The sequence below is a fragment of the Xenopus laevis genome, chromosome 2L (assembly GCF_017654675.1).
Source record: "Xenopus laevis strain J_2021 chromosome 2L, Xenopus_laevis_v10.1, whole genome shotgun sequence".
Taxonomy (NCBI): domain Eukaryota; kingdom Metazoa; phylum Chordata; class Amphibia; order Anura; family Pipidae; genus Xenopus; species Xenopus laevis.
This window is the reverse complement of record NC_054373.1, coordinates 188,239,905-188,258,178: the sequence shown is the minus strand read 5'-3', so window position 1 is coordinate 188,258,178 and position 18,274 is coordinate 188,239,905. Positions and strand designations below refer to the sequence as shown.

At 38.2% G+C, this 18,274-nt stretch overlaps 1 long non-coding RNA gene across 4 annotated transcripts; it reads right to left on the bottom strand.

The window, feature by feature from the left end:
- Positions 1–1,436: 1,436 nt before the first annotated feature.
- Positions 1,437–18,274, bottom strand: LOC108708805. Of its 4 annotated transcripts, none has more exons than XR_005965555.1 (4): positions 18,059–18,274; positions 16,783–16,852; positions 1,668–1,794; positions 1,437–1,538 (listed from the first exon to the last, which is right to left on the bottom strand). It is a non-coding gene; the product is annotated as an uncharacterized LOC108708805 (long non-coding RNA). The 4 variants fall into 4 exon arrangements; XR_001934545.2 differs by having other exon boundaries at positions 16,793–16,852; XR_001934544.2 differs by having other exon boundaries at positions 1,668–1,737; positions 16,793–16,852.

Genomic DNA, 18,274 nt, shown 5'->3' with positions numbered 1-18,274 from the left:
ACGGCAATTTTTTTGACCACCCTATTTTTGTGACCACACGGCCCAAATACCATGTACATTTTGCAAAATTTGGAAGGTTATGAAAGTTTGAATATATTTCTATGTTTTTTTTCCCAGTTATTACAGTTTTGCTAATGAAGGTGAATTGCCCTTTAAGCTGTGAGTCTAAGTTCTCCCAAAGGACCTGTTATCTTATTATGTTACAATTACTTATTTGCTTATCTGAATTTGTTACAAAAGTATCTTATCTGTTGTTGTTGGGCCCTCTGCCAAAAGCCAATTAAGTTAGAAACTTTGTTTATTTTTCTGACTGTTCAGTGCAGAGAAAAAAATTTTTTTAAATACATGCTGGCTATCCAAGAAATGCATAAAGCTTGCTGATTTTTAAATTTTTGGTCTTATTTTAAATTTTTAGCAAATTTACAACAAATATTCAATGATTTTAATCTCTTTACTGCAGTTACTACTTAGCAGCTTTAGGTCAACATTCAAGGCATTGTGGGAGCTGGGTAGGGGTAGTTCACCTTTAAATTACCTTTTAGTATGTTACAGAGTGGCTAATTCTAAGTATCTTTTCAATTGGTCTTTAATAATTTATTTATTTTATAGTTTTTTATTTATTTGCCCTCTTCTTCTGACTCTTTTCAGCTTTCAAATGCTCTGTAATGCTACACATGTATTGTACTTTTTATTACTCATCTTTCTATACTCCTCTTCATAGTCCAGTCTTTTATTCAGGGCTGCTAGGGTAAATTTGACCCTAGCAACCAGATTGCTGAAATCACAAACTGAAGAGCTGCTGAATAAAAACCACAAATAATAAAAATTGAAAAATAATTGCAAATTGTCTCAGAATATGGCTCTCTACATCATACTAAAATATCAATTAAATTATCTTATCTTTCATTGTGCAAACTTGTTATGCCTTTCTGTTTTGAAGGACTTTTATGTGGCTGCATCACCCAAATTGTTATTGTTTTTTTTTAACAGATTTTCTTTATTGCATTTTAAACATCCAGTTACAAAGAAAAAGAAAGAGAAAGAGTCAAGAGAAATAGAGCCTCGGGGCAAACCGAGGAAAAGGAAGAGTAAAGAGGGGAAGGGTCACCCGCGTTCGGCTCAGAGTGTTACTAAAGTGGGCATGTCGAACTAGGCATCCCACCACGAGTAAAAGTGCAGAAGTCAGTTTCAGTCCGTATATATCGATAGGCCTCGGTCACATTTCACATGTTGCCTTTAGTAGAGAAAAGTTAGACGACCTTCAAACATTCTGGCCCACCCCCAACCAGGCATGCCATATCTTCCCAAATTTTCCTGGGCAGCCTCTTGCCATATATGTCAACTTTTGACTGGGAAGAACACCGTCGATTAGTTTTTTCCAGAAATTCAAAGTCGGAGGTGCCGTTGCCTTCCAAGTCATCAGGATGGCTTTTTTGGCGAAGTGCAGTAGCTGCAAAAGGCAGATCCGTTCGCTGGTGCTCAGAGCGAGACCTTCAGTTACACCCAGTCCAAATTGTTATTGTTACTTGCATTCCAACCTGTAGGAAGATTATTACATGTTTCTAATCGTTTAGTAAAAAATTCATCACATACTGCATCCAAAAACATCATAGACAACTATAGGATTTTGAAAGTTCATATCTTTGGCTGCCCATTGTAAAACATACCCTTGTTGTAATAGATGAGGATGTCACCTTGGGGTTCTCCAGTCTATATATAAGCACTTGGCCTGTGGATCTGTGTGGGTTAAACATGCACTTTTTTAATTCCTTTTGATTCACCATTCTGGTCCCTCTGATGAAGCAACAAATAGATCAACATTAGGCTGTTTACAAAATAACATGTGCAAAAGCCTTTTTTTGGCTCATAAAACACCTGTTTTTTAACAGATGTTCAGACTGTACCAATCCAAAGCTCTAATTTATTTTATATAATGCCTTCTGATGAGCATATTCCAATTTCTTTCATATGGCAATATTAATTATGATTCGGTAGTTAATATAATAGTAATCTCTCCCAGAGATGAACCCATTTGTTTCCCATTGTTATTATATCTGAAGAATAACACAAATCAAAGCTTTCCTGTATAACCAGAGTAAATAAGCAACAAACAGACCATTTTTCCCAACATAATCAAAGTTGAAAATACTTCAAAATACGACCATCGAATTTGAATACTTTGAATTCGAATATCGGATTCAAAGTTTTTTCATCAAATTTGGCGATGGTTCGATCGAATTAAAATCGTTCGATCGAATGATTAAATCCTTCGAATCGAACGATTCAAAGGATTTCAGCGATCAATCGAAGGATGCCCAGCTTGAAGTCCACTTAAGAGGAGAATGGCCATTTATTCCCCTCAATACACCTTAAAGCCCAACTTGACAGCAAGTTAGAGTGAGACTTGGGGTGAAAATCTATTTGCTGTCTCAAATATTACTGGAATTATTCATTAACATCCCTGAAGTATCCATCATAGCTAACAATTCCACTATCACCCCCTCTCCCCAGGCCCGGTGCCTTGGGGTTATCCTAGATTCTGCCCTGTCATTCACTCCTCATATCCAATCACTTATTAAATCATGTCACTTCCACCTAAGGAACATATGCAAAATACCATCATTTATCACCCAAGATGCTGCCAAATTCTTATTCACTCTCTCATCATATCACTTCTAGACTACTGTAACTCTTTTGTAATTGGCCTTCCCCTGCAGAGACTGTCACCTCTCCAGTCCATAATGAACACTGCTGCGAGGCTCATACACCTCAGCAACCGCTCCTCCTCTGCCTCGCCATTCTGCACTGGCTTCCGTTACCTTTCAGAATCAAATTCAAATTAATGACCCTGACATTCAAAGCACTTCATAACTCTGCTCCTTCCTACATCTCTGATCTCATCTCTATATGCTCACCTCCTTATTCAAGGCTTTGCAAGGGATGCACCCCTGCTCTGGAATTCTCTCCCACGGTCTGTCCGACTTTCTCCCAACCTTTCTGCTTTCAAGAAATCTCTTCTTTAGAGAAGCCTCCCCTCACTCTGCTTAACTACCAAATACAATACCACATACAGTACCACAACTCTCACCCACTTAATTCTAATCTTGCCCACTCCCACACCTTGTTTATTACTCCCTTCCCTTTAGATTGTAAGCTTTTTTGCACAGGGCCTTCCTCACCCTTTGTGCTGGTATTGGTTGTGATGTATGTAACTCCATATGTTCTATGTATGTAATTAATGCGATTTAGTTGTGTAAACACATTTACTTTACAGCGCTATGGAATATCCTGGTGCTAAATAAATAAATGTTAATAATAATTATGGCTGCATGCCAGTATTTAGTAATGAGCCAATCTGTCCTGCTTCACGTCACCAAAAAATATGCGAACTGTGTCAGTTTAAGTCAATGGGGTCAACATTTTTCCAACAGATTTTCTCATTTCAAATGCATTAAAGTCAATGGGCATTTTTAATTGTGGCAACTTTTTTTTTTCTTTGCGACTTTTTTGTCTAAATGCATTAAAGTCAATAGGCGTTTTTTCTTATGGCAACTTTTTTGTCTTGGTGACATTTTTGTCTTAGCGACTTTTTTGTTGCAGCAAATTTTTCCTCTAAATTTTTGACAAGGTTTCTCAGATGGCACAATATGGAATTTTGCATCAAATCCATGGCTGGTGAAAAAATTCACTCATCACTACCAGTGTTTTGTTAGATGAATGAAGTGGAACCTTTGGCCTTTGAGGTGGACCCTAACCAAATGTTGGACTATCAATGATGGCCAAAACTAAAAAGTTTGAGAATCACTGCTGTAAGGACACCTGAATAGTAGATAATTGCTCTCTAGGTGTGTCTGATCATATCACCTAGGCCAGAACAGTGGTCCTCAATTAGTGGTTCACAATCAACATGTTTCTCACCAACCCCTTGGATGTTGCTTCTGGTGGTCTCAAAGCAGGTACTTATTTTTGATTTCCTGGCTTTGAGGCAAGTTTTGGTTGCATAAAAAACAGGTTTATGCCCACAAAAGAGCCTCCTGTAGGCTTCCAGTCCGCATAGGGGCTACCAATATTATCCTTTATTTGGCATCCCCAGGAAATTTTTTCATGCTTGTTTTGCTCCCCAACTCTTTTTACATTTGAATGTGGCTTACAGGTAAAAAGTTTGGGGACCCCTGACCTAGAAAATGCTTTCCAGAGCACAACCTGGTGCCCCTGTTGATCTAGTATGTCTTTCAGAGAACAGGGGTAACAACCCCCTGACATGCCAAAAAATCACATGGCATTCCAATAAAAATATCAGCCTGCATTACAAAAATGTACAAATCTATCTACATTCTGCTCAAGTCTTTGACAGGCTGTCAATTCAATCACTGGGACTGTTTATCAGAGTAAAGAAGCATGAGTCATGTAAGAAGCTTTAGCATATCAATAATACATAACATTTAACTAAATAAAACTCAATCGATATTTCCTATTGACGAGAGGTGAGTAATTTCTTCATTTTGATTTTACATTATACATTTCCATCGGCCAATTTTGATAAGTTCTCTCTTATTCTAAATGTTTAATCATTTCTTCTCACTCTTTAATCTCACCGGTCATCTGTCCTTTTGTCAAATTACATAATATTTTCCTAAAATAAATTTACTGCACTTGATTGCTAGCAAAAAGCATACCGACAAGAGACCACTGGTACAAGTATTATTCAGCACAATGGTATTTTCGGCTGAATGCAATTTGCATATAAATTGATATGAAATAACCATTACTTTTACTGGCTACAATAAGGTTATATCCCAGCGTGGTCCTTAATAACATTTGTCTGGACACAGTTTCAATGACTCTAGAATTCTAGAAAAGGCTTTCATTTTAGCTTAAATGAATAGCCAGTCTGTTACGCTCAACCAGCCCAAGAACCAAATGATCTATTACGGCGATATGAAAATGCCTCTGTGAATTGGGAGGGCAGTTTTCAAAGAATCAGAAATATATCATCAATCATACTGTACGAATATAATTTACAGTTCCCATTTGAATAAAGCACAAGTGTACCAATTATTCCAAAGCCTGGCATGATATTCAATAAAAAGAATGTTGTATTGTGTTTATCAGAGCAGAATGACTCATTTACTTACAGTAAATGGGTGCTACATTGCACCAATGAAGTTGGAGAATGAAAGTATAGCTCTCATTGGTTGTTTTGGGTAATTGAAGTGATGGAGTTTATTTACACCTAAACAAATTATCCCTAAAACAGTTAAAACCCAGTATTGTATCTACTGCTTGGATTATAAAGTAGTCTTTTCATTCATATGTAACCCAAACATTGCATTGGAATGACATGTTTTGTATTTAAATAGTACATCGATGGCAGTCTGCTTACAGAACACAGCAGCCCTCATGCTTTATGTTTAAGATTGCCTAGGTCCTGATTGGTGCTGCAGGGTTTCAGTTAACAAACCAGGAAGTGTCACCTGTCTTAGACACCATCTCATTGGCCAGAGAGGCTGGACAAAATCATGAAGCACTGCTGAGAAGCTAGAAGAACCCTGGAGTAACATTGATGTATCACCCAACTGAGCAGAGGGCAACCAGAAGAGCCTTTACATACGATCCTGTATCAAGAGTGAGAAACCATCAAGGGGAGCTGGTAAAAATATGGACCTGATGCTCTACAATGAGTGGTCTGGAACTTCTCACAGGAAGACTTGATCCAGAGCAAAAAGACAAACCCACTGCCTTCCAAACTACCTGGATGAAGACTAAAGCCACTGCTTAGAATGTCAGCACATGAAACCGTCTATAATAACCTGTTGGATGGCCTCAGAGAGTGCCCCCACTGTGAGTATGTTTTCAGCAGTACAATTATGTGATTCCTGCATTAGAATCCTTCAGGGACAGGTCTTGTGTTTGTACTTTCTACTCAGTTGCAGCTGCCTTTTTCTGAACATAGTTGTTTTTACACAGATAGAGCTACCTGTTGACTGATACGTTCTCTAGAAATACTGATTGAATTTGAAAATTCAAATTTGTACACTGTAGTTTAAGAGGTTTTTTTGCAACCATGACTAAACTCTGTTGATAATTTTATTGCTATGACCTCGTTATATGGAAGGCAAAACATCGAGATAAGGCTATTTCAAATGGAATGAGGTTTATTGAATTTTTAATGGTTTTGCCTTGGGAAAATGATCATGTTACACCGAAGTGTCCCATGAGCATTTTGCCAAAGACAATCCACTTTTCACAGGCTTTTATAGATTGAAATGGGAGTACACATACATACGTTATATAACTTGAACCCTCCCAAAATGTTGGAAGAGGACTGAATGTTCTTAGCTACAGATATTGCACTGAAAATAGTTTCCTGCTTACAACTGTCCCTCAGCAGTTCTTTATCAGTTAAAATCAGACACAGGGAGGAACTCAGCAAATGAAGAAAGCACTTCCGTACAAAGGGGCCTCATCTAGTATTTGCTGACACTCTGAATTCTGTCAGTAACTTACAAAGTGACCTCTCATCACTGGGTGTCATTAATAAGAGAATAAATAAATAGGGAACATCACCCCTCCCTTCACCTTTCCTGCCTTGGGCATTTGGTTATTGTAGCATCAGAATGATAGGGGCATTTATTGTTAGATTTTATTATTCTTACACTCTGACACATAACCATTTGTCCGTCATTGGAATAGGCTGTTCTCATATAAATGTGGTCATATTAAAAATATATTATCAACTCAGATAAAAAAATAACACAAATGTCCTCTTATGTATTAAAAGAGCCGAATTAAAAAAAAAAAAAAACACAGAACAAATCCAAATAAGAATATGAGAACCTAAAAATCTTTAAATTTTACAAGCGAAAAAAACCTCAATAAATTCACAAACTTAGAAATAACTAATCATTTTAAAATTTGGAAAGGGCAGCTTCCCTTGATTTCTACATGCCCATGGAAGCTTTTAGATAGCATACTGTTACATTGGAGTTTTGCATTTTTTTTTACACTCTAAAATGTTTGAATTGAGAAAAAAATACAAGCAGTAATAAAACGGCCCCTGACCTTAAGTGCTGCCATTCAAGTGACCTTGCAACTTTTTGGCCAAGCACAAATCTTCTTCTTTATTAGTTTATGTTTGTAGCAAGAGTTTTGTAGGCTTTTGGGATCAGGGAACTATATTAACAGTGTTTACACTGAATGATAGGGAGGAAAAAGTTGCATAAACATCTACTGTATATAGACATTGGATATTTACAATTACAAAATCACACTATATGGGGTATAATGTCACTTCACCCCCCAAAAAATAACTGCATCATTTTCTTATTACAGGTATGGGACCTGTTATATAGAATGCTCAGGTTTAGGGCGTTTCTGGATAACAAATTATTTCGTAATTTGGATCTTCATACCTTAAGTCTACTAGAAAATCATTTAAACATTAAATAAACCCAATAGGCTGGTTTTGCTTCCAATAAGGATTATTTATATCTATATCTATATTATTATATCTATATGTAATTATATCATAGAAAAAGGAAATCGTTTTTAAATATCACGATTATTTGGATAAAATGGAGTCTATGGTGGACAACCTTACCTTAATTTGGAGCTTGGATAACAGGTTTCCAGATAACGGATCCCATGCCTGTTTTAAAGCTTTTGAAGCCACAATTAAACTCTATTTCTCTAAAACCATGAATGCCATGAAAGTTATTATAATATCTCAATATAAAAAGTATGAATGGAAAAAAGTGCTGAAAGATTTGAAAAAATACAAATATCTCTAAAACCTTGTGTTTTCAGTTAATTATGAGCAAAAAAAATTGAAAACCTCTGAATGGTTAAAAAAAAAGATCGGTGCAGCTTCGATTGACTTCTATGGGATCTAAACTACTTTTACTTGGAGAAGTTTTTTATTAGAGTTTTTTTTGTGATGTTTATACTTAATAAGTCGCAAAATTTTCAAATAATTTTTAAAGAAATTTCTGAAAACCACAATTTTTTTGAGAAAAAGTTAATGAAAAAAATGAAATCCAAATCTTATAAATAGGTTAGTGGGCTGCGGTGTATTCATTTTTTTAATGTATTTATAAGTACCAGGTTTCCCATTGTCTCTGACCTATATTGGCTAGAGCAGTTGTAATTTCATTGTAAAGGTATGGGACCTGTTATCCAGAATACTCAGGACCTGGGGTTTTCTGGGTAATGGATCTTTGGTTCTTCATATCTTAAGTCTACTAGAAAATCATGAAACATTTAATAAACCCAATAGGCTGGTTTTTCATCCAATAAGGATTAATTATATCTTAGTTGGGATCAAGTACAAACTACTGTTTTATTATTACAGAGAAAAAGGGAAATCGTTTTTTTTTTTTAAAAAAAAATTGGTTTATATAAAATTGAGTCTATGGGAGACAGCCTTTTATAATTTGGGGCTTTCTGAATACTGGACTTCCAGATAACAGATCCCATTTACTTTTAATAGCCTTAGAGTGCTCACACAGTCTGCTTTTTTGTGTATTCCTACCACCTGATCAGTATCATGTAATCACCAGAACAAAATCTACCTTAGAATAAAGCACCAGGAAAGGGTAACAGAACCTTACATAGGGGGCCCATAGAAATCTGATTACCACAATGCAGAGAATTCTGAAGGATGCCCCTGCCCTTTAGAGTATACATTCCATGAATTCTCGCTTAATGAGCCTCCAACTGTGTTGAGCTCCATCAACCATTGTCATTAAGAGTCAACTTGAGTGTGAATGACGTGCCCGTTTTTCCTTTCCTAGGATTAAATTACCATTCTGGCCTGGTTTTCAATGTTTAATGAATTCTGCAGTCAAAAACTAAAACTGTACTGATTAAAACATTAATTCAGGGGACTTTAGCAACATTAACTAGCCTCAAAATAAATCAGAATCACTACAATTACATTTCTGACAAGTGATGCCATTTTTTCTTTAATACCAACCAACCTCTTTGGCTTTCGCTGGTTTGATTTGAAGGGCACAAAAGGTCACTTTCCGAAGCAGAAGGAGGGGTTCAGCTGCTGCCATACATCTACAGTATAAAGAAAACTAATACAACTAAGGCAAAACTGCTGTTTACCTAAGCTGAAATATTGATTTCTAGGCATACACTGAATGCAAATTTCTGCATTAATCATTTTTTTCTGCCTGAATATTCAGACTAGCGCAGCACATGTTTCGATGGATTAATATATCATTGTTATACCAATATTAGAGCATTTAACTGTGGTGGAATGCAAATAATTCAAAGCAATGCAGCAGCTCATTTGCAATAATTGCAATTTAAACTCTATGAAAGCCGTTTAGGTGATAGCTGCAAATGGATAGTTAAAGCAAAGCAAAACAGGCCTCATATACAACTCATTGCTATTCAGGGGATGTTGGAAGTAAAGAATGCACAAGGGTTTACTGCTGAATTCATTGCTTATCTTAAATTGCTCATAGCTATATACGTGGAAAGGAAGGGGCACAGTGTGATTAATCCACATAGTTCAATATAGTAAGTAACAAATGGAAGGAGGACTTGGTATAGATTGACATTACAGAAATTAATAAATGGCCCTCACTCCTATTTTGCACAGTTGGCCTTCAGAAGGGTCTAGATCAATTTACAGTATCTTGAAAAGTTACACTTTTCTACAGGGTACTTCATTCTTGAGCCATTGTTCTAATGCTAATGCCAAGGACCCTGGTCTCGGCTTGGCTTCACCAGTAGTGTGACCACCTTTGGGCTTCTGGAGGAGCCCTCAGCTTAATTGGGTGCCACCTGGACTTAACGAGGGGTACAAGGCGAGGTGTTCTGGCTGGCAAAGGGGCACGACCGGATAGCAAGAGTCTTTGGGCAGAAGGTCAAGGACAAGGCCGGATCAGGACAGGCAAATAACAGAATTGTCAGGCAAGGGGTCAAAACCAGATAATCAGACAGACTGGATAAGGCAGAAGGATGGTCGGACAGGCTGGGTCGAGGCAGGCGGATAACAGAATCGTCAGGCAGGCAAGGGTCAATCGAGGGGTTAAGCAGGAAGAGTGGTCGCAGGCAGGCAAGGGTCAGGATACAGAATGCAGGTCAGGAACAGGCAGGGTCAAACACGGATAATCAGTCAGGAAAGAAAATTCAGGAACAGGTAGCACAAAGCTCAGGAAACCACAGGATATGATCCCATAACGGGCACTGGCTACAGGTCTGAATGGGCCTTAAATGTGGATCCAATTGGCGCCAAAATGTGCGCAAATTCGTGCCGTTGCGCGCTGGTGCAATGATGCCATCGTGCCTGCGCCTTTAAGAGACGCGCAGGTGCCCCGTGCACCCTAGGAATCCAAGATGGCACCGGCAAGGGCAGGACAAGAGTGGCGCATTGGGCGCCCATGCCAAGGATGCTGCCCACTAGACCACCAGGGCAAGTTTCTTACAGGTACAATTGGTGGGTTACATGTTATATTACACTTACTGCTAATGGTGGGGATGTTCTCATATAGAGACTAACGAGCAGTGGCAGAATATGGTGTCTACTGAAGATAAGAGATTGATTTTAAAAAGGGTATATCGTTCTACAGAAGTATGGTAGAATTTATGGTGGCCCCTATGATGATGTATTTGCTGGAATCCTGCGCAGCTTTATGTGATAGGATTCTGTGACTCTTTAGGAGTGTAAAGGGATTGGGGGTAACTGGTGTAAAGCTCTTGGATCACCCTCATAGAAGATGCAAAACGTGAAACCAGAGCCCTTTCTACAAGGTCCCGGAGAATGGGGCCTATCAGTGATAATGCTAATTGTCCTGTTCCAAGTGTTGTAAACACATCTGAGAGAACGGAGTCTTGTACAGTGGAATAATATTTGAAAATTCTCAAACTACAATGTCCAGATGTCTACGCTTGCCCTATCTCACAAAAAGATAAAGCGACTCATTTGATCTCATCTACGTCCATTGCTGCTGCAGTATCAAGTGGAAAATAGATAACCAGGGCCTGACAGGAGATAAGGTTAACCCCTAAACATTTCTCTATAATAATAATGTCTAGTGGCTGCTATTTAGTCCCGAAACTCATTTGATTACAGATCACAAAGTGTTTAACTCCACAAGGGCCTGTTTGCAGCGAGCTCTGGACCCTGTTGACCTTCACAATGAAACTAATTATTGCTTATCACAAAATAAAGAACAGTGTTTATGCAGGCAAGGTCTGGAGTGGAAGGAAACTGGCAATTTATATGAGAAGAGATTCATCTCTTGACAGTGTCACCTCTAGCTCTTACATTAAAATATATATATATATAACCCTTAACCTACATTACAGAAGGTCTTTTATGAAACCTGATAATCCAGTTTTTGAGAAATCTTTTGCTGTAACATATTAATCATGGGCTTACAGAGTACTTATTGTAACATGTTACCAAGAGCAACACTTAAGCTGCATCCAGTACATCATTGACAGGAACATTATCATCATATAAACATTATCTTTATCTTATATTTTTCCCCAAACAGATGTCTAGCAGAGCTCTTTCAAGTATACATAAGTGCCATCATAGCCGTATAGTGAATCTTCCAAGCAAGTTGTCTGATACACTGTGAGACCTATTTACCATGCCGGGTAAAATCACTTACAGTATGTTGGAAAAAGTAGCATAAACTAAATGGCAAATCTGTAAATCTGTGTTTTCTTTAATGCTCTCCCATCACCATATTTTATGTCATAACATAACCCATTATAGTCAAGAAAAAAAAAATATGGGGCAAGTACATTTCTGCAATAAAAAAGTTGAATTTTTTTGCTCAAGAATTGTTGTTTGACACAGTATTTTCTAGCAACTGCTTTTTTGCTGGAATTTTATCCCAAATGTATTGCGAGAATACCTTGTAGTCCAGTGGGCTGGAGGGGATACCCGCCACACCCCTTGTGAGGATGCCCGCAGCTCTAGTCTTCTGTGCGCTTGTTCCAATTTTGACGTGTGTGTAGTGATGGGCGAATTTATTTGCCAGGCTCGAATTCATGATGAATTCCAGCGATTCGCCGCCGGCAAATAAACTCGAGAAACCAGCGCGAAAATTCGATGGCGGCAAAAAAAAGTGGATGCCGGCATCCGTTTTTTTGGACGCTGGTGCAATTTCACCGGCGTCCACCGTTTTGCAAAATTTTCGCCGTTTTGTAAATTACACAGGATATTTGCGAATTTTCTGGGGAAGCGAAACGCCCCAAATTCACTCATCACTACGTGTGTGTCCTTTCTCTTTGGCTCACCTCCTGGTGTCATTGCGGTTGGGGTGAAATGTGAATATTTAAAGGTACCATGGACAATAACTCTTTGCCAATGTAGGTCTATTTTTAATAGTTCCAGGGTGTGATTACTAGGTTTTCTGATCTGTTCCTGACTCTGCCTGCCCCTGATCTTGTCTAGTCCACTGCCTGTCCTGACTATTCTTTTGGATCCTGCTTTGTACTGCCATATGCGTTTGGTGTTTTTGACACAGCCTGTGATCTAAACTACTCTCATGTCTCTTCTTCATGTCTCATTTTGTTTCTACAGAAAAAATTATATATCTTGTGCAGGAAAAAAATTTCATTGCCTTCAAGGCATTTGGCATGAGTAAATATTCACATTGACCCAATGCATTTGGTGCAAGAAAAAATGGCCATTGGCTCCAATGCATTTGGCAAAACTTTGCAAAGCTTTCCGAAGTGGTGCAATTTTGCTCATCACTAGTTCCAACACCTAATGAAAACCTTGCTAGAAGGGTAGAGAATGTTGGTGCAGAAGCAGCAGCATGGGAGGGCCAACTTCATGTTAATCATTGGGAATTAGACGTTGAACAGGTAAATGTCTTATAACCTTATAGTGTATTTCAGTGGGATACTCAAGTCAATAGTTATTTCCATCAATAGCTGTTACATACAATGCTACCTATCACCAGAGAAGGCAAAAATGTTCCATAGAATAACACCAATAATTCAGATCTTTTTCCCAGTTCTATGCCCAGTAGTAAGAAGTTCTTTATATTGGTTTCAACCTTGACTGAAATTTTCTAATACTACAAACATTTTCAATTTAACAACACTTTGTAATTCATTTTAGTATTCAACAATGTAGCTTTAATAATGGGATATGTACAAAACTTGTTCGACAAATGTCAGGCAAAAATACACACACAACAAAGCAACAATCCCAACTGCAATCTCTGCCATTGTTTTGATCCATTTCTCACCATGTACAAGTTGCTCAATCATTGAAAACAAATGAAGATTGAGGTCATTGTGCAGATCTGCTTCACTGTCTCATATGAATTTTAGAATTTATTTCTACATATTTACATTTTATAATATAAGAATGGCATGTTGGGGGGTTGGGTTACTGAACATTCACCAGAAAGGAACAATCAGTTCTTGCTTTCAGCACCTTCTATTTCTGGAGAGGATTATAGCATTTTATCTTGATCAGTGCCATTCTCCTCTTCAGAATGTTTTGATTGGACTTTTTTTTTATGATATCAAGAAAAACTGAGCTGTTGTGGACCGTAAAGGCCAGTAGTTATCTGCCCGCAGGTTTGAGACAATTGTAAACAACTAGAATAAATTAGGGGTGTATAGGGCAAGTACTTAAGTTCAACGGCACCTCCCTCTATAATAGAACCCAAATGCAAACCAGTTCAGGCAATGTCACCAAGTGTCTTATGGAATAACACAATAACGTACTGCATTAAAACTTTACCTTTAATGTTAAATATTAAAAACACTACAAATCACTGGGCCAAGCCCACACTGCAAACACCACATTCCCTTAACCAGACCCACTGTGACACACTATGTGTGCACAGTGCAGGACAGTTGCCTTAAAAAACATAAAAGGATAAAAACTATTAGCACGGTGGATGGTGAGGATAGTAATAAGCCTCTAAAAAAATTGGTGCTATTTCAAAAGGAGAGAATCTCCTTCAAAAAGTAGCCTATGGTTAGTGTATGGCACTACCCCCCTCCCTTTCCAATTCCGTTCCCTTAGGCCCAAATTCTGCCTGTCTACATGGAGAGCGGATGAGAGCTAGGTCTCCCACCATCCACCTATGCTGCCCTAAGCGTTTCGCCGTGAACACGGCTTCCTCAGGAGCACTATACATGTATGGACATTGATATTCTGTATAGAGATAAGACACATAGGTCACGTATCTTTATAGGGTGACCCATGTAACTTTACAAGTTTATAGATCATACAGAAAGTGAAATGCTAATTAGTAGAAATGTCTTCACATACAGGGAAGAAGGGAGCAGGGTGCAGAGTAATGGCTACAATCTCATAGTGTTTAAACAAGTTTATATGATGTTTTAAGGGTCTTTTGTAAATCTGTAGGGTTCCCTTTAATAAAAGCCATTGGTTTCAAGAAACAAACTTCAGGCAAGTATGGAAAACAGAAGTCTGCATCACAAAGTATATTTGTCAAAGTCAGCCCTGCAGCCTGAGAGCTTTATATGTTTTAATAAGAATAGTACAAGATACCTTAAATGTTCATGTTTTCCCCTATGCAGAATAAGGCCATTAAGTGATCATAGATACACAGCCGAGACCCTCCTCCCCAATCACACAGACCAGACACCCAGGAATGTTCGAGCTTCACTATACCTGACTTGTCTGAGCAGCTCTACCATTTGAATTTGGTGACCACCATATTTGGATGCATCACTGCTGGTTCCTGATACTGATGATCAACCAGAATCATATGTATTAGAAGCAAGGACCTGATCACCTTCCAGTGTTCATGCTTCATGCCAGTGATGAGCACCAGGGACCAGAAGTGATGCCACCAGGAATGGAGGTAGTGCCTTTTGCAGTAAGGTACAGGGGAGGAGGGATGTTCCTCAGAAGTTTCTAGGGGAAGAAGTGCTTGTGCAGGGAGACAATGTTTAAAAATGACTTTACTTCCTTCAAATGTGGGTTTAAATTCTTAAATACACAAAAGTGTTACCGAGTATAATAACTATATTTGTGTAGCCAACAAATATATTGTATGCCAGGTTGTCGTGGACCCAAAATGTACCCCTAGCCATTTGCTAGGATAACTGAAGCACTAGCATTAAATTCAGTTTAGATTTCAAACTGGCAAGCTGCAAAACAACAACAAAAGAGCTCAACTGCAAATTGCTGTAGGAAAGCCACAAACCATACTCCATAGTCATAGCAAATAGTTACGTAACTGCATGAAGGGCCTTAAGCTGGTGCAAATGAAACAGCATCTCGTCACATTGGACCATGTTCTCCAGAAGAATTTGCTGCTTCGCATTAATCAGACATAACAATTGTTCCCTCTCTGATGGATCACATGGGAGGATAAATACAGTGTCAAATCCATGTTTAAAATCCCAGAACACACAACAAGATAAACACAGTTCCAATTCAATGTATAATACCCAAGAACATGTTGTAGGATGAACACAGTGCCCATTGCACTTATAATAACCCAGATCACATGTCAGGATAAATACATGGCCACTTCCATGTAAAATACCCCAGAAAACACAGCAGGACAAATACAGTGCCAATTCCATGCATAATAACCCAAATCACAAGGCAAGATAAATAAAGTGCCAACTTCATGTATAATACCCTAGAACACACAGCAGATAAATACAGTGCCAATTCCATGTATAATACCCCAGAACACACAGCAGGATAAATACAGGGCCAATTCCATATATAATACCCCAGAACCCACAGCAGATAAATACAGAGCCAATTCCATGTATAATACCCCAGAACACACAGCAGGATAAATACAGAGCCAATTCCATGTATAATATCCCAGAACACACAGCAGATAAATACAGTGCCAATTCCATGTATAATACCCCAGAACACACAGCAGATAAATACAGTGCCAATTCCATGTATAATACCCCAGAACCCACAGCAGATAAATACAGAGCCAATTCCATGTATAATACCCCAGAACACACAGCAGGATAAATACAGTGCCAATTCCATGTATAATACCCCAGAACACACAGCAGATAAATACAGTGCCAATTCCATGTATAATACCCCAGAACACACAGCAGATAAATACAGTGCCAATTCCATGTATAATACCCCAGAACACACAGCAGATAAATACAGTGCCAATTCCATGTATAATACCCCAGAACCCACAGCAGATAAATACAGAGCCAATTCCATGTATAATACCCCAGAACACACAGCAGGATAAATACAGTGCCAATTCCATGTATAATACCCCAGAACACACAGCAGATAAATACAGGACCAATTCCATGTATAATACCCCAGAACACACAGCAGATAAATACAGTGCCAATTCCATGTATAATACCCCAGAACACACAGCAGATAAATACAGTGCCAATTCCATGTATAATACCCCAGAACACACAGCAGGATAAATACAGTGCCAATTCCATGTATAATACCCAGAACACACAGCAGATAAATACAGGACCAATTCCATATATAATACCCCAGAACACACAGCAGATAAATACAGTGCCAATTCCATGTATAATACCCCAGAACACACAGCAGATAAATACAGTGCCAATTCCATGTATAATACCCCAGAACACACAGCAGGATAAATACAGTGCCAACTTCATGTATAATACCAAGAACACATGAAAGGATAAATACAGTGCCAACACCATGTAAAATACCTCCGCCCTGTCTTTTGTAGGAAATAAATACTATTGTATTGTTAGAAAAAAAACCTCATCGTGTTTAGGGATATATAAAGATATCAGAAATATATTACGTACACTTACTAACCAGAGGCTCACTAGGAAGCTGCGCCGAGTCTCTCCCTGTTCTGCTCAATTCTGGCTCCATCTGAAAAAGGAAAGAAATCATGAAAAGTGAATAAAACGGCCAAACAGAATCCTGCTCCTTGACCCTAAAAAATTCCAGCAAACACAAAATATAACAGCAGGTAGAAAATCAAGAATGAAAAAAAGGGTTATTTTACAGAATAAAAGTTTTAGACAAAGTCATACTAGTGCAGAGATTGATGAGGATGGGGAACACCATCAGGCAACTGCTAGTTAAGATACAATTTCCGTTGCTGTCTGCCACCTCCCCCAGCTTTTATCATTAACTCTTAAAATGTGATCATTTCATTTATCAAGCCATCAGCCAAACAGCTTCAGTCCCACTACTTAAAGTTTAATGGGGTTAAAAGCTTTGTTTACCCCCAATAACTTATTAAATTGTCTGAACTTTTTATTTACTCTGCTTAAAATGTTGGGAGAAAGCAATTTTGCCAGTTTTAACTCCATGTTTTTTTTTATTGCAACTATGTCATTTTCTTCCGGGTCTTGCACAGGGTTTTGTGATTTCTAAAAAAAAAAAATTGAGCTGGAGGGAAAGAAATACTAGAGTTGCCACCTTACCCTTTAAAAGGTAATAGTCTTGCTGGGCCCACATGGGTACTAATAAGAAAGTTGCTCTTGTGTTTAACCCTTTCCCTTTGGCCATCTTTGACTTTTCCCAGTGTCCAGAGAGCTCACTTTGCTGCAGGGATCAAACACAGAGCAGCAGGAAAAATACTTGATTTCTTAGAATCTATGGCACCAGCAATCAGGGGTTTGACAGACAGTGACATTGATCCTACAGCCTGTGATCACACTGGTCAGGAAGTAGTTAACTAATATTATACAGGAATGGGACCTGTTATTCAGTACCTGGGGTTTTCTGAAGGGATCTTTCCATAATTTGGATCTCCATACCTTTGGACCGCTAAAAATCATAAAATAAAAAAAATAAACCCAATAGGCTGGTTTTGCCTCCAATAAGGATTAATTATATCTTAGTTGGGATCAAGTACAAGCGACTGTTTTATTAGTACACAGAAAAAGGAAATTATTTTGAAACATTTAAATTATAATGAAGTCTTAGGGTCATGCTCTTCCCATAATTCGGAGCTTTCTGGATAATGGATCCCATACCTGTATATATATAATCAATCAATAAAACTTTTTATGTTGAATTTGTTGACAAAAATGAACAGCTTGCAATAAAAATGAGTTGGCCTCTCACCTGTGACATAGGTAGAAGACTCCAGAGAAAAAGCTGCCTATGATCCTCTAAATAAAGAGCATGGTTCAGCCAGACCAGTAGCTAATTCACAAAATAAAGAACTAATATCACATTACAGCCCCCTCCAACTCCCTATATAATCCAGAAGCTACAGAACTGCTCAGTAATACATATATATGCACACTGCAGATTTTTGCATTTGTATCAGTGGTAATA